The sequence below is a fragment of the Micropterus salmoides genome, unplaced genomic scaffold (assembly GCF_014851395.1).
Source record: "Micropterus salmoides isolate LMB-PRFRI ecotype aquatic unplaced genomic scaffold, ASM1485139v1 Ms_hic_scaffold_17, whole genome shotgun sequence".
In the NCBI taxonomy this organism is placed as follows: domain Eukaryota; kingdom Metazoa; phylum Chordata; class Actinopteri; order Centrarchiformes; family Centrarchidae; genus Micropterus; species Micropterus salmoides.
Genome location: NW_024040817.1, coordinates 30,476,520 through 30,493,862, shown reverse-complemented (window position 1 = coordinate 30,493,862; position 17,343 = coordinate 30,476,520). Strand labels below are relative to the sequence as shown.

General features: G+C 39.7%; 1 non-coding gene across 1 annotated transcript; it reads left to right on the top strand.

Annotated features, from left to right (window-relative positions):
- The first annotated feature begins 882 nt into the window (after positions 1-882).
- On the top strand, positions 883-955 carry trnar-ccu. The gene has a single exon. It is a non-coding gene; the product is annotated as a tRNA-Arg (tRNA).
- Positions 956-17,343: the final 16,388 nt, after the last annotated feature.

Below are 17,343 nucleotides of genomic sequence, written 5' to 3'. Positions count from 1 at the left end.
TTTTGGATACTGTTAGACACAGCTCCAAGATTAAAGTGCAATCTGAATATAAAGTAATTGGAAAGTATTTCTTAATGCTGGTATTTGGCTTTGATAGGACTGTACAGAGACATGAAAGGCAAAGGAGAGGGGGAAATGGTGGTTTTATATACAGTGAACTTAATGCACAATCCAAAGACTTCTTCCCTGGTTTCAATATGATATTTTATGACTTTCTAAAGCCAGTTTTTGTATCTGGTAAATGTTGTTATGGCTGTATGTGTTTCTCTGCGCTGTGCATCCTTGTTCCTTTTCTGTCCTCTAGTTCTGCCCCAGGAGTGCTACAGCTGATTGCTGAATTACGTCCACCTGGCCTTGCAGTGCACAACTGTGTGCAGGGGAGTTGGGGAAGTCCAAAATTTCTAAATTAAGTTGGTATACAAAATGTGAATGAAGTTTTTCTTGGCAGTCCAAATGAATCCATTTGTTTGCAAGTTTTTGGTATGTAAGCCAAAAGTACATTTTCAGATTTGACTGACTTTGCACAACAACACCTCTGGATGACCTAAAGAATCCACTTGGGTTCTTAGCTCAATTGGAAAACATAAACAACGGCAAACAAAATCAACAGTATATCTATCCAAGGTCTGCAAGACATTAAGTAAGTTTCCCTTAATAATCGCCCTCTCCACAGAACTGGGGAAGAATTCAAGTCTGGTGGCTACATGGCTGCAAAAATGACAGAGCAGATAACCACTCCCCCTCCACCACCAGCTCTTCCATTAAGTGTGAGCAATAAGCAAAAGCCAGATGATCTACACTAACTTGCCGTTCCTTACATCCAAAAAGCTTGACAGCGTTTGATTTACAATATAACTGCATTGATAGACAGAAATCATTGAAGCCCCAGTGGCCTAATGGATAAGGCACTGGCCTCCTAAGCCAGGGATTGTGGGTTCGAGTCCCATCTGGGGTGGATGTTTTGGGGTGGTGATCGCGCATAGAGAAGATGCTTGTCTTTGGTGTGGGAGACCTGAGTTAGATTCCCACTGTGAGCCATCTACCATTGTGTCCCTGAGCAAGACACTTAACCCCTAGTTGCTCCAGAGTCGTGCGACGTGTATAGCAATTGTAAGTCACTTTGGATAAAAGCGTAAGCTAAATGAATAAATGTAATTCAGATGTTCCAATCACTTCCATGGCAACATTTGTGTAAAATGGACTGCTTCTCCAAACATTTGTGTCTCTCTCAGGAGCTCAGTGAATTCAAGCTTGGTACCTGTGCAATAAGTCCATTTGTGAAATTTCCAACGCAAACTCAGCCTTCATGGAATGGGTTTCCATGGCCGAGCAGCTGCATCCAAGCCTTACATCACCAAGTGCAATGCAAAGCGTCGGATACATGGTGAAAAGCACTCCGCCACTAAACACTAGTGCAGTGGAGACGTGTTCTCTGGAGTGATGAATCACGCTTCTCTGTCTGGCAATCTGATGGATAAGTCTGGGTTTGGCGGTTGCCAAGAGAATGGTACTGGCCTGACTGCATTGTGCCAAGCGTGTGAAGTTTGGTGTGGGGGTGTTTTTCAGGGGTTGGGCTTGGCCCCTTAGTTCCAGTGAAAGGAACCAAAACATTTTGCAAGTTCATGCTCCCAGCTTTGGGGAAACAGTTTGGGAATGGCCCCTTCCTGTTCCAACATGACTGCACACTAGTGCACAAAGCAAGGTCCATAAAGAGATGGATAAGCGAGTTTGGTGTGGAGAACTTGACTGGTCTGCACAGTCCTGACCTGAACCCGATAGAACACCTTTGGGATGAATTAGAGCGGAGACTGTGAGCCAGGCCTTCTCATCCAACATCTGTCCCTGACCTCACAAATGCGCATCTAGAAGAATGGTCCAAAAGTCCAATGAACACACACAAACAGCGGACTACCAGTTTTAAAACAGCATTTGACATTTGTATTAAAGGAAAATCTAGTATTTGCGGGTGTTGTATCATTTTTTTTTTTTTACAATTTATATTGATTACATTAACAAGATTTTTATGTGAAATTATACAATAAAATTCAATTAAAAGCAGCACTCTACTATAAATTTTAAGCCTCATTATTTGTATTATAGCAGTGTTCAACTATATTTAAAAGGTAATTTAATTGTTTTTACAGGTGTATATGTTCTTAATTAAACAATAAAAGCCCCACAAATTGCACAAGATTTTATGTAAAATTAAAGTTACAGACTTGTCATTTTGGAATATTACGGTATTTTTACAAGGGTTATTTTACAGTATTTTTCTGGCGCCCCAGCTGCCAGAATATTTCCGTTTTTTCACTTTTTGTTTTTAACAGTGTATGTGAATCATGAGTTTAGACTGTTTTATAAAGAAATAGAGTCTTAAAACAACATTTTGTCAATGTAAGGCTGGACTGACTGAAAGACAACATGATTCGATAATAATGGTGGACCTACCTTAATTGATCCATGTCTATTTGTATTTTTTTTTTCGTCTTACTTTATTTATGTCATTTTATTTATGTCAGAGAATGAAGGCTATTAGATGCAAATAAGGTTCCCAGCTGGAATCAAACTAGGGATGCTGCAGTTTTATGGTATAAGTTGCAAGTACCGGGCCAAAGGGCAGCCCCCATATTTCCCTTTTCAGTGCGTTTTAAATTTATGTTTTTATGCATTTCTTTACTTTATGTGAAACACTTCAAATTATCTCTGTGATTTAAAGATGCTGTAAAGGGGTTACACATTAGTCATGGTTAGAAACCTGTATGCACTGCATCTACTTTGTATAGTTTAAGAAGCAACGTCTCATGCATTTGTCCTTGTCAAATAAACAAGTAAATAAATAAAAATAAAATAAAACAACATGTGCCCAAACACATTAGCATTGAGATTCTGTCATGAGATTCTGTCATGACGATGCTCTTATCTTCTTCAATCATTCTGGACTAAATGATAGTTTGACACATAATTTTCACCTCTGGCCACACACTTCTAAGTTTTCTGACACCATTTTAAGCAGTGAAGTTGATGTTGTGGAGGATATTTACAGGACTGAAAGGACCCTCTTGTTCTGACCAATGAAAAGTTACTCTTGCTTCTGTGTAAGGAGTGGCATCTTTAAATCAAAGTGTGCATGTGGAAGCTTTGGAAACTGTAAACGCTGAAACTAGACAGAACGGAGGATGAAAGACAGACATTACATTTCATTCATTTTTGTATTAATGAGTTTGCACCAGCTTAATGAGCTATCCAATCCTTAATAGGAAATATCTTATAAGATGGCTAACCTGTGTATCTGATAAATAGTGGTAGAACGACTCAAATTGGCAAACGGGCTGTTTTTATTTTGAAAGCACAATCACCTAGTTTCCTGGTATTGCTGTGGTTAACTGCAGCAACTTGATACAGCTGTGGTGTTCACTATGTAGAGAACAGATAAAATGAATGGAATCTTACATATTCTTGTGTTAATGACAATGCATTTCCAAAGGACATTCATTCAGTCATTCATGTTATTATTATTGTTGTTATTATGTTGGTGCCATTGGGATGGGGTGATAATTCGAGGGACCAGCAGCTGCTCGAGTCCTGTAACATGCCAGGGATTACAGACACATGTTCTATATCTATCTGTATCTATATTCTGTTTCTGTTTTCTCTGTATTCTAGTTTCGAGTTCTCTTTGATGAATAGAATGTAACATCTCAGCTTTATTTCTGTAGCTGAATGTGAAACTGTGTTGTGGAATATTAAAGTTGCTGTATCATGGTAAGAATGGTATTTACGCCTGAAATTGTTCCAGTGTTTTACCAGGTCACGCCGTCACAAAGTGAACAAGGTCACAGCTACGCACATTCCTACCTATGCAGGCCACGGCTGTCTGCCTGGCAGCAAATCAGACTGTCACCCAAGTGCTGTCCATCTCTGATACAATAACCGCAATCATACAGTACAGTGAGTTTGATGACATTTTTACCTCAGGCAAGCAGCAGAGGTTATGCGTCTGTCTCCATCTGTCCATCCGTCTGTCTGACCGACACTTCTTGAAAACGGCTATGAAGGCTGCACTGACGTGAAGATTTCTGTGGTTGTTCACACTTTGGCACATCGACCTTTTCTCCTAATGTCACTACAAGGCTTTCCATGAGTGCATCTTCTCACTCCTTTGTTGAACATTCAATATCCCAACACAAAGAACACTGTTGATTCTGGTGGTCCCATGGCCTTACTCCTAGTTCCATCACGAGGCCAATTTTTGGTTACCCACAAAACAATTCAATAATCTACCAAGCACTATATTTAATGCTCAGTAATGTTTACTTGGGAATATTTGTAGGTATTGGTGGGGGTCTACTCTCAGTAAAGTGCTTTTGTGTTATTGTCACCAGCAGATTAATCCACATTTGGTGCTCTAGCGAGTATTTCCAGCAGTGGGGTGGGGTATGTGGGATTGAGTCAAATAAACTACAGTGTGTGTGTTCATGGTAATGAAAGAACATGTCACCCAGTGTTTTAGTAGTAGTTTATTTATAGTAGTTTATTGTAGAATTGTCTAATCAAATGCAACATTTTGATCAGATGGTACAACAGTATAATGGTATATACATATGACAAAAACCTGTCTGTAGTTTATTTTGTCAAAGCCATTTACAGATTCAGAAAGTAAACATTAATAATTTAAATAGCACAATAGCCGTGGCTGGATTAGATGTTGGGCTCCCATTAACCCCCCATACCGTCAGCATTGTAAATTGCATATGGTATTCCTATGCTAGAATACTGAATAGCCCCACGTTCTCTGTTGAAATTTTATTACACGCAACTAATGACAATTACAGTTTTAATCTAAATGACCTGCGTAGATCTGCAGAATTATATAATGTGTGACTGTATCCTGATTACATCCTCTGTTGCTCAGAAATCTCATCTTGAGAAGCTGATTTAGCTGCTTGATCTGTTGCACTAGTAAGCGATCAGCAATCTTGTATTTCAGTAATGTCTTGTGTCTGTCAGTATTCTTAGCTAATGTTACTGGTCTTCAGAAGGAAAACACAACATTATCACATGGACAGTAACATAACAAGTTGCTTTCAGTTAGTCTAAAGCTGAACCCAGACAGTGAACACTATTGTAGTGAACAAGTGAGTGAATACAACATCTGAATGATCTCACTGCAGTGCACAGATAGCTGCAATGCCAAGCGAGCAGGAATGTAAGTAAGTGAGCCTCCAAACTATAAACAGTTGGCAACCTTGCTAGCTTGGAACGTGTTAACAAGTTCATGCTGTTTATTTAAAATGTGTTTGTTTCATTGACTCTCAACTGTTTGCAAAGTGTCCATCTTCTGTGGATCAGCTACTCACACACAGGAGTTTAAATAAAAGTGGATGGTGCAATAAAGCTTAGGCTATAAGCTGCGATAGCTTTCCATATTTTCGGCTCTCCGTTCCCCCAAAGGTCAGGGCTGTAGCCAGGGCATTTTCTCTGTCGCTTGATCTCCTCCCCTAACTCTCTGACTCACAGACAAAATGCTTTTTCTTTGGTTGCACTCCCTCAGCTGCAATAAACCAAATAACAAAGCCAAATTCTCCCTTTATTAAAAGGGGGTGACCCAGCTATTTAAAATAATTACTGGCCAATATCTAATTTATCAGTACTAGCTAAAATTCTTGAAGATCTTGTGAGTGATCAATTAAAGGACTTTTTATACTCAAATGCCATTTTATCTACATACCAATCAGACTCCAGAAAAAGACATAGCACCATCACAGCTGCAGTGAAGGTGGTAAATTACTTTTTGGTTGCACTTGACAAGAAGCAACATTCGGCATTACTCTTTATTGATCTGAGCAAAGCTTTCGATACTGTTGATCGTGAAGTTTTAAAAATTAGACTTATTAAATCAGGACTCTCAGAGCAAGCAGTTGCTTGGTTCTCAAACTACCTTAGTAATAGGTCTCAGTCACTTTTATTCACTATTTAAATAAACAATATGGGTCAAAATGTGTCAAATGCTAATCTTCATTTTTATGCTGATGATACAGTCATATTGCTGTGCGTCAACTCTTGTACAAGCAATAGAATATTTGCAAAATGCATTTATTGAAGTCTAAAATACCCTTATGCAGCTGAAATTAGTTCTAAATGCAAGACCAAATTTATGTTGTTTACCAAATCCTCAGGTTGTCACTCTGGGGGGGAAGTGAAATAGAGGTTGTTAACTCCTATAAATACCTGGGTCTTTTGATTGACTCCCTGATTTTTAAGCCACATGTGCTGTACCTGGTGAAAAAGCTGAGGCTAAAACTGGGTTTTTATTTTCGAAATAAGTTGTTTTTCTTTTAATGTAAAAAGCAACTTGTGGCCACCACTTTTTTATCTTTTCAGGACTATGGTAATCTTTTATATATGCATACCTCTGCACAGAATCTTCATATGATTGACACAGCTTACCATGCTTCCTTGAGATTCATTACAAATTGCAAAGTGCTGACTCACCACTGTGAGCTATACTCTCAGGTTGAATGGCCTCCTCTAGCTACCCGAAGGCTATCTCATTGGTACACTTTCATATATAGGGCAATTCTTGGTCTACTGCCAAGCTACCTATGTGTTTATCTCATGCAGAAAAGTAATGGGCAACACTCTTTGCGTTCTTAGGACTTCTTTATGCTCTCTGTGCCAAATACCCGTATGGAAATGGGAAAGAAGACATTTCTGTATTCTGCACCTTCAGCATGGAATATGTTGCAAAATGACTTGAAACTCACTGAATTAATCTTGCTAAACGCATTTCAATCCAAAATGAAAGACTTAAAGGCAGATGCCTTAATATGTAAATGCTCTTAGGCTGTAAAAATGATTTTAAATGACTTTATGAAATGTTAGCTTACTAAGTCTTCTGTGTTATTTGTCTGTACCTATGTGTTTGCTAAGTACTTGGGAGTGCACATGGATAATAAACTGGACTGGGCCAAGAACACTCAAGCCCTCTACGGGAAGGGCCAGAGCTGCCTCTATTTTCTGAGGAGGCTGAGGTCCTTCAACATCTGCAGGACAATGCTGAGGATGTTTTATGTCTGTGGTGGCCAGTGCTATCCTGCTTGCTGTTGCATGCTGGGCAATGTTGTGGTGGCAGCCCGGCTGACTGTGAGTGTCCTGGTTATTTCTCCTTTTTTTTGTCTGTGATTCTGTTTTCCTGTTCTCTGCCTGCCTCCCTGTGTCTCCTCCCCTGTGTGTGCTCTCTCTCTCTCCCTCCGCCAACGACCTGCACCTGCATCTCGTCATCCACCTCCTCTGCCTGCCACACCTGTCAGCAGTCAACGCCACCTCTGCCAGTACTTCAACCCCGGTTCTCCACACTACGTCTGCTTGATCGTCGTTACTCCTAAACTGGTGCCGCAAGTTCACTCAAGCTCCTGAAATCTCAGTAAAATTCTATCATTTCTCCAGCTCTTGGTTCTTCCCTGTGTCACTAACCCTGTCCTTCTGTTTGTCTCCCCCCAGGTTCACTCACCCTCGTCCTCTGCCAAGTCGGCTGGGCTCGCTCACCTGCCCTCTCCCTTCAGGCTTCCCCCCATGGCGTCCTCCCAGTTCTCCCGTGTCTCCTTTCTTCCTCGCCCCTAGGATCCCCCGGCTCTCTGTTCTCTGTCCCCTCGGTTCCCCGTGCCTGCGTTTCCCCAGCATTCGCCTCTCCCTCAACCCCTTTTTTCCACAATAAAACTTTCTTGAGCACTGCAATTGGGTCCTCTCTGTCCATGCCAAGCAGGTTCAGGAAAGCGGATGCTAATAGGCTCAACAAACTGCTCCAAAGGCCCCATCCACACTACTAGTTTTGAAACGATCTACGTCCACACCAGTATTTTAGCTGTGTTTTAGAGGTGATCTACATTAAAACGACTGAAAGTGCACATCTAGTGGCCGTTCACTTACAGTGGGCATGCATGAGCTGGTGTAACCATGAAGCAGATGGTCTGTTCCGTAGTTACAGAAGATTTGGCGAAAGAATAAAGAAGTACAGACGAAGAACCACACCAGGTTTTTGCATGGCTCAATAACAAGCTGGGACTGTTACTGAATGTAATGCAGGAGTTATGGCGACATACAGAGTAGTTGCCTACAAGTGTAGGCTATAGCCAAAAGCTGATGATGCATGGAGCAACTTTTAGAGCAATAGTGCTGGGCAATTTTCCAGTCAAAGGTACTGAGTAAAGATTCCTACCATAATCCCCTTCCCCCAGCACTCCGCCATTTGCCCCGACCCGCCGCTATCTGTTCACAACATAGTCGGACTTGCCACCAGCAAGATTGCCCAGAAACATTGCTCAAAAAGTTGCCCCGTGTATCATCAGCTTAAGTGTTGTTTGCACTGTACAAAATATTTTAATAAAAATACCAAATCAAAAACTCTCACTAGCATTGTGTTTCTGCTTTGGAAAAAATTCCATGCGATGTGTTCACACTGTAAGAATCAAATCAGATCTAAGTCTAGGCTGCGTTCATGCTGCAGGCCTTAGTGCTTGATTGTTATTTATTGCCCAGATCCTTTTTTTTTTTTTGATTGGTAGCATGCAGGTGACTCAGCAGAGAACTGGCGACCCGGTGGATTTCAGGTGGAAGAAAGGGAATCTGAGCAGATGATAGCGAGGAGAAGGAGAAAGAGGGCCACATGTTTAATTATGGCTTTTTGTGGAGCTCTTTTGTTCACCGCATTAACAAAAATTCTACCTGCATCGGATTTGGACCACATATGAAAGTGACTGAAATCCAAAAGAGTCCATGTGACCTGGGTTGTTCACACTGTTAGAAACACATCAGATCTGAGTCACATATGAGCAAAATCAGATTTACAGTCTGAACTTGGCCAAAGAAACCAGTGTCCTCTGCCAGAACTGCGTGGCGAATGGTCAAACAGCTTGGGAAACCTCTTCCCCCCCACAACTTTTTGTTGTCAAAATGAGGGAGCTGTGTTTGGTAACTATTTCTGTCACTTCTCACGTTGAACAGCAGAGTGAAACGGCTGAAACAGGAAGGATAATCGATCACGTTCAAAGCACGTTAGAAATGGCAGACTGATTAACAATGCAGACGTTCATTACACCAGAGAAATCAGCAGAAGCATCGCTTATATGTATTCCATCTTTGCTCTAAGTCAACTGATTAGTATGTTGATTTCATGATGTAAAAACAAAGTTATAAGGCTAAAGGGATGGAAAAGACCATGGATGCTACAGTTAGCACAAGGGAATGTTAGCATTACCAGACAGTTATTTTACATGCGTGATTGTATAGTCCTCCGTTTTTGCCCGTCACTTTTTAACTAATGTGTCAGACACATGGTCTATTAGTCAGTAACTGCACCTTGTAGTGCAATAGTTGACATGATGTGCAATAATCAATACTTACTACTCTGTTTCAGTACTCTAGTTTACTTTATACGAATACTGCATTGTCCACCTCAACACTACCAGCACTCATTATTATTACTACTAATTACTCAGTGCCATTATTTATAAATTACGCCATATACTGTGAAAATACTGTCCACATTTCCACACTCCTATTTATCTTTTTGGATTTTGTCTTTATATTTTCTACTTACCAACTTTCTATTATCATTTCTATTCCTTTATTGTCTTGATGTGCAAGTGAGCAACTGTAACACAAGAATTTCCCCTCGGGGATTAATAAAGTATTTCTGATTCTAAAATACACATCCAGTAGCTCCAGAGCAACATTATCATTCAGTTGAAGTTGTATTTTATGTCCACCTGATGAATGGAAGTCCACTTTTCTCTATTTTAGCACGGATTTTGGTTTTACCAACTCTTGGGAAGAATATCTGGCTCTTTGGGTGCTAAATGCTGCACTATGTTCACCTGCCAGTCGCTAAGTATGTCTGCTGCAGCCAGTGTACAGTGGGTTTTTAGAGCTTTGAAAACTGCCTGCTGTGGCTGAAACTGAGAGAGAACCAAAATAAAACAAGCTGTGGGCCGGACAGCAAAACAATAACCAGAGGTCTTGGGATGTTATCACTAGAATGCTTGAGACATCAGATTAGCTTTTCTTTTCTTAGATTATTGTTTCTATTATTATGTAACTAACAAGCAGTTTACTAATGCTAAACTGTGTTAAACAATCTGAGAAAAGGAAGTGTGATCCATCTTGCCTTGTTTAGTATAAAAATTGGCAAAATATTCTTAAACCATGGCATTGACAGGAGTCTCAGTTGGTGGTGCTGGTTGCTTTGGAAACCAAGTGTGACTGGTTAAGTGTAGTGTAAGATTTCAATTAAAAGCCACTTTTACTGGCCTTGTTCTGGTTACAGGTTTTGACAAATAAACACAGGTCTCAATTAGAAGCCTGGTCTGTTTTTTATAGTTCTTTGGATGTATGTTATGCAAGTAATATTCATACTGAAATGAACAATTTTATAGTATCCTATTTCCCATCTTTGCTTAGCAAGACTTTTGTGTGAAAGGAATTAAAGGCCTCTCCATAATATAGGCAGGGGGAGTTCAGTGATTGAAGTAAATTCAGTGATTGATGTAAGTTAAAGCCTAGGCTACTATGTAATGTGAACCTCTGGTGAAAGTGCAGTTATATAAGCTATATAGCTAACATATTCGTGTTCATACACTATGCACAGCTACACGAACACTGTATTTATCATTAACACAAACTAATGCCTCAGAGTTACTCGCTCATACTGATGATAACCTTCCTGTGAGACTGATGGCATCCCAGACAGGTGTGCATCACTGTGAGATCTAGATAGATTTTGACACTATAGTGCAGCCCTTGATTTGCTGACTTTTATTAACAATTTTTTTTTGCAGTTGTCCTAAACCTTGATATCTACAGACATAATTAAAATATTGTTTACAAAAATTGTCTATTTTATAAAAACACCTAAAAAAACATAGCCTGTTGTAAAAATTACTGAGGTCCAGATTTTTGGAACCTCAGTCATACTTTTATAATGCCGTTAAGACAGTTTCCCATTGGTCAACATCGCAAATTTGCAAAAATTCCTTTAAGCTAAATTCTTGTTCTTGTTGTTGTGATTACAGCTGAAATATTGAAATATTATCATGATAACTCTGGTTCAGACTTTATTAGGAACAAGACAGATTGGTTATCATGAAGCTTTGAATTGTCTTTCAAAGTCCTTGGCAACTCTGTTGTCACGAGGAACCAACTGCTCAGCTGAACTGCTCATTTATTATGACAAGTACATCTCCAAAAGGTTTATTAGCACAAAATGACTCATTATCCAAGAGTGTGAGGGCCAGCACCAATTTCTACTGTGCTCCCAAGACTCCTTCAGAGCGTTTCCACTGACGTTTAGAGGGTCAATACATTGATTCATTCATTCATGTAACTTACAGGAAACAAGGTCATGATTTGTTCCTGTCTTTACTAAGTGGTCAATCATTCTGTAAACTGGAGCTAATTATATGCTATATATGGAGCCAGAGGAAAGAGAAGCATAATGAATGCTTATTTTGATCTGCTCAATAAACAGCTCATTATGCCATTCACCTGGTGTGAAGCATAAGTAATACTTCCTGTTTAAATGTCACGGGATGACTCATGTGTTTTCATTTACAATTTTCAGCCATGTAATGTTACAAGTATTTCCACACAGGGGAGCCTGACAGAAGAAACACTTTGGCTGTGATACACAGTCCAAGAACCTAACATTTTTTCCGTCCATGAAGGAATATCAACTACTCATAAATCATTCATGAATCATTATTGTATTGAATTTGGACAATACAATGGCCCCTCACTGTTTCTTTGAACATCAACATACCCATCAAATAATGTTTTATCGATCTGCGGTGCTCTCATGGAAATGTCAGCTCCGAGGCAGCGGGTTAGTAGACTCTCAGTGGTCGATACATGCAGAGGGATGGTGGAATGTTAGCACAGATGGAGGGATTTCTTTAACTGGCGCTGATCAGAGACAGTATGCTCTTGTTGTTTCTGTGATCTGTTTAAAGAAGATAAAAATAGTTAAAATTCATTTATGAGTCCATGTTTATTTATAGATGCATTTTGTTTGTTGAGCTAGAATAGGCCTAAGCCCCAATTACCATATTTCTCTCTATCTATTGATCCATTGGTCAGACTTTTCATCCATCTGTCTGTTGAATGCTTTGGGCCAGAGGAAGTTATTTCCCCAATGACTTGCTAGATATCTACATTTACTATGGATATTCAAGGTCCCCAGATCATTCCTGATTGCTTTGATGACCATTGCCATTGGTTGAAAAAGTTCCTCATTTTGAAATCTAATGGAATGCTTTTCTTAAAATTTGTAGGAGGAAGAAGGATAATCATGGTCTCCAGAGATCAAACCCACATGTTTTGGTGACCTCCTACTTTTTGTCTAGCACCACCATCAAGGCAAAAATGTCCATTTGCACTCAAAAATTAAAATCTGCATGCAAGATATTTACATCACAGAGGAACTCACAGCTTTAGGTTAGGAGAAGGGATCGTGGTCTTGGTTTAATGCAGAAAAGGTTTGCAGGGACTTAAAACATGAGCCACAACTAGAGTGTCAGGAGTGGATTTTCACTGCTGTCCTATCCCACTCAAACAAAAGTGCTCCTGTTCTGTCCCAATGACTCCTGTCCCTTTCCCCAGTACATAAAATCAGAAAATAGTGGGTTTTTTTCATAACTGCTTATTTATAAAAACAGACCTATGATTCCAAACCCGCCCACACATGTTGACTTTTTTCATGTCCTGTACCAGTCCCATGATGTGTAGTGAAACTGATTCCCATCCTACAAAAATATGTCAGCCTCTAGACACAGTGTGTGTACTGTACTGCATTTATCCATTTATTTGCCTTTGTGTTGACGTAATGCACTTTGTGTGCACGGTTGGCAGGTACCTATTCTGAGACTGTGTCTCAATTCGCGCACTTCCATACTTACATTTACAATTTTGAGGGCATAAGTGAGTCCACACTGAGAAGTATGGAAAAATACAGGGCACTGAGAGTACCCGGATGGTGCACTCATAACGTCTAAAAAGTTGAGTGTGGAACGGTGGACACTTCTCACCCTCAACGACCCCCACTTTAGCTACGTAGCGGAAGGGGCGGGACCAACGACACGGGAGAAGTGGGAAGCAGCAGAGGGAGAGGCCAACAACAGAACGGCTTTTACAAGTTTTGTACACTATTTCATCACTAAATCTACTTCTGAGAAGTTTTGAGGCCAGAAATCAAATGTGTAGATGTCGAATATTGACAGTTTTATGAAAAGTGATGGCGGTTTAAAAACGTTTTTGGAGTTGAGAAACTCCACAAGTGGCGGTGGGGGCAAAACACAGCTGTTTAAATGTTAATACTGTTGTTATTATATACATTTGAGTAGTTTAAATTAAATGAAGAGACCTCTCGCTCGTGATGTACAGAAAATTCTTGGCTTGTGAAACAAAAAAATTAAACGACAGAAATAGCATCAAAAGGGGACTGTCATATCTTTATCTTTTTTTATTATTATTATGGCTGTTATTTTGGTGCTCTGCACGCGGCCTCTGTGCTGGGGGATTGCGCAATATTGCAATAGTCAATTCCGGTTAGTGCACAACAGCAGTGTTTGATTTGAGAGAACACTACCCTGCCAAAATTAAGGCACTAAGCAAGTAAGTACATAGTGTATGCAGTGTACTTGTTACATGTTAGTATACTCAAGGAAGTACCCAAATTGAGACACAGCACGAGATTGTATTTAAACAGGAAGGGTAATGCAGTCAGGTGTGTTGCATGCTGGGTAAGGCATTCAGCTTTTTTGATTGTGGCCTTTGCATCTGCAGGTAACAGACCATACCATTTAGTAACTGTATGATTGATGTTCGGCCTGGGTTCAAGAGCCCCTTGTCAAATATCTGTAAGCAATTAATTAGGGAGCAAAAGCAAAGGTAAACATCAAAACATTGTAATTGGACTCTGTTACGCAGCTGATGCCTGCGGCACACGTCAGCTCAGGACGCTGACATTGCAGCACCTCACAGACTAATTGGAAAGCCATTGATATATTAACCCAGGTGTTTTTGTTGCCTAACCCTTCCCTCAGACTGGACTACCCTGGTCAATGTGCTTTGTACCATGACCACCTCTCTGCGATTCTGGTGTGTAATGTAGCACATAATCATTAATTTGAAAAAGGTGCCTCTTAACATAGGCAGCAATGATATTGCGTGTCACCACAACGTAACTGGGAAAATAATTTTGTAATATTTAAACGTAATTTGTAGGAGAAAGGGTCGAAATACGATCCACGTTGTAATGAACCTTGTGCTGTATTGAGGCAATGTCTGCAAATGGGAAGATCAGGGAAAGCTCTCATTATTCCAACATGGGAGTGTTTGTGTGTTATACAGTAAAATGGGGCTAACTTTGAAGGCACACCCAATAAATTGTTGCTTTTGGTTGTGTTGTGAATTCGTGGCAGTTGTTCACAAGGAAAACCAGATACAAAGCAGCCATTTTCCCACTGGTTTGTTGATAGGCCTACTTGAAAATTCACATTATCTCCCACTAGGTATTACAACCAGGAGGCTGACATGAAAGTTTTTTCTCACTCAGCTGCTAATTACAACAATACAATATGAAGTAGTCATGGCTTTAATTATCCTTTAATAGGTCTAGTTTAGCACCACTCACTCAGGACAAACTTTGCATTTTTAGATCAATTATAAGTAAGGCTGTGTAAAATTCAATTTTTTCAATTCAATTCAATTCAATTTTATTTATATAGCGCCAAATCACAACAACAGTTATCTCACAGCGCTTTTCATAAAAGAGCAGGTCTAGACCGTACTCTGTGATGAGTACGGTCAGACACAAAGACACAAAATCATCTGTAGGCTATGTTGTACATTCTTTACCACACTTTGTATAATTGCAGCAGCTAAGGGTTGCAAGTGGGGCTTTAGACTTTAAATATATATTCTTTTGCAGAATTTAGGCTGGTATGTTTCTCTCAAGCATATACAAAAACACTAAAGATAGGTAGGTTTCATGAGGTACATTCATCTTGCCATTTGACTCCACATAATGTGATGGTTAGAAAGGGACAACAAAAGCCAGAGGCAACAACACTGAAGCAGATGCAATCTAATGATTTGCTGATAAGTAACTGATGTTACTGATACTGCTACATCGTAACTGATGTATTACAAAGACGAGACTTATTAAATGATGGTATCTCGTACCATGCAACACTGACACCCACATACAGCGCAGGCACACATGCACTACATTACCCTGCTGATAAAGGGGCTGAAATGGCCACCCTTCGTACAGCAATTAAATATGAAGAGAACATGATTATCCAACTGTTTCACACATCAAAGAATGATGAACACCTCTCAGAATCTCTGGGTCACGTTTTGATCTGCAAGAAAAACTAAAATAGACTTCTAGGTGGGAACTCTTCCTTTTATTTTTTAGAGGCAAGCCTTAACACTGTTTGAGGTCTTTATGCACATTATGGATGTAGATTCCTTAAAACTGTGCATTAGAGAAGACAAAGTTTGCATTGAATGAAACAATCAGTTTTCCCTGTGTTATATGCAAAATTAAAATTATAATACATTTGATTTTAGAAGAAGAAGATATACTTTATTAAAGTATACAGGTCTGAAATACACATGCACAAACAGGACTTATAGCAACACCACATGGAGAGAGGTCAGAGCAAGGGGATTGCCACTTGGTACGGCGCCCCATTTTGGGGTTCAGGGGTTCCACCTTCGACAGTGCACAGGAGGAGAACTAGCACCAACTACCAATCCAAACTCCATATTTGTGGTCCGAGCTGGACTTGAACTGGCAATCCTCCAGTTTCCAGCCAAGTCCTTACAGACTGAGCTACTACCGGCCCGTTTAGTATAAAGCTTTGAGAATGTAATGAAAAATAAATCAAAGAACTGTAGAACTTTATCCATGTATTCTGTATTGACTTTAATGGGGCTATATGTAGTTATAGTTATATTTGAAATTAATCACTTTTTGTTATGACCTGGCTCAGAAGGCCACAACAAAATGTATGGTAAATGGTTAAGAACATATGTTTATTTAACAAAAATAAGCCAAATTAAGAGGTATTTCAGACTAACATAATTAAAGTATGAGGTATGTGGTCTGTGGTTTCAGCAGTGTCTGTGCAGGATGACGGTTGCATGAATATATATGTGTGAAGGTGTTGTAGTAGGCAAAAACAAGGTAAATACCACAAAGCAGCAGTCCAAAACCAAAGAAAGCCAAACTGAAGGGGAAACTAGGGAGCTGGCCTGCAGGGAGACCTGGTCTCAACAGCAGCCTCCTGCAGAACAAGAAGACAGAGTACAAATACTCTTCAGGGCAATTAGCGCAGATGCCCAGAGTTACTGCAATCAGTCTCAGCTCTTCACCTGCAAGTGATAGAGACTGGCCACATCCAGTATTTTCACTCACTTTGGTTGCCAGCGGTTTAGACATTAACCCCTTGACGCCGATTGTCGTGAATTCGCATCATACCTCTTCCTTGCAGATTGCAAGCCAAGGTAGCACATGGATTCCCCCAATGCCTGTTGGTGCATATTTGATACAAACCTAGGAACCTTTTGCAAGCCCTGGTTTCTCATTTATGCCTGTTGTCGCTGATTTGCATCATACCTACACATACCTGAATTCATATCTTTCTATGTTCTAAAGACAAATTAACAATCTTCACTTAATTTAACATCAGCTTGAAAGCAAATGAAAAAACAAATAATAAATCTTTTTTTTTTATCATAAAAAAATTCAGGCGTTAAGGGGTTAATGGTTGTTTCTTCAGTGTTGAAAATATATTATCAAATATTTACACAAATGTGAGGGGTGTATCACTTTTATGAGTTACTGTATAACTGAGCCAGAATTGGCTTTAATCTTATTGGACAGGTAAACTAACAGTGCAAAGCATGTAGAATAAATTGTGATTTTGTGTTTATTTGGCTCAAGTTAGATAATGTTAGCTTACTGGCTAGGCTGACCAGAAGCTAAAGTTATATGTTGCAAAATACTACTAACTGCTTGCCAAATTACTTCACCAGCTAACACTGGCTAGATTAGCATGGATCTGGCATTGTTTGCTTCATAATGTTCAATTTAGATTTATTGTCAATAAAACAATAAATTCCCCATGCACAGCAACAACAGTCAGGTGCTGGTGGTAAGCAATGAATAATGTGATAATATTATTGATTTTAGATTTATTGTCGCTTTACTGATACTCCTGAAAGCTGCACACTGAACCCGGCTGTTTGCCCATAAATATTTCTATGTAACTCTTTCTGAAA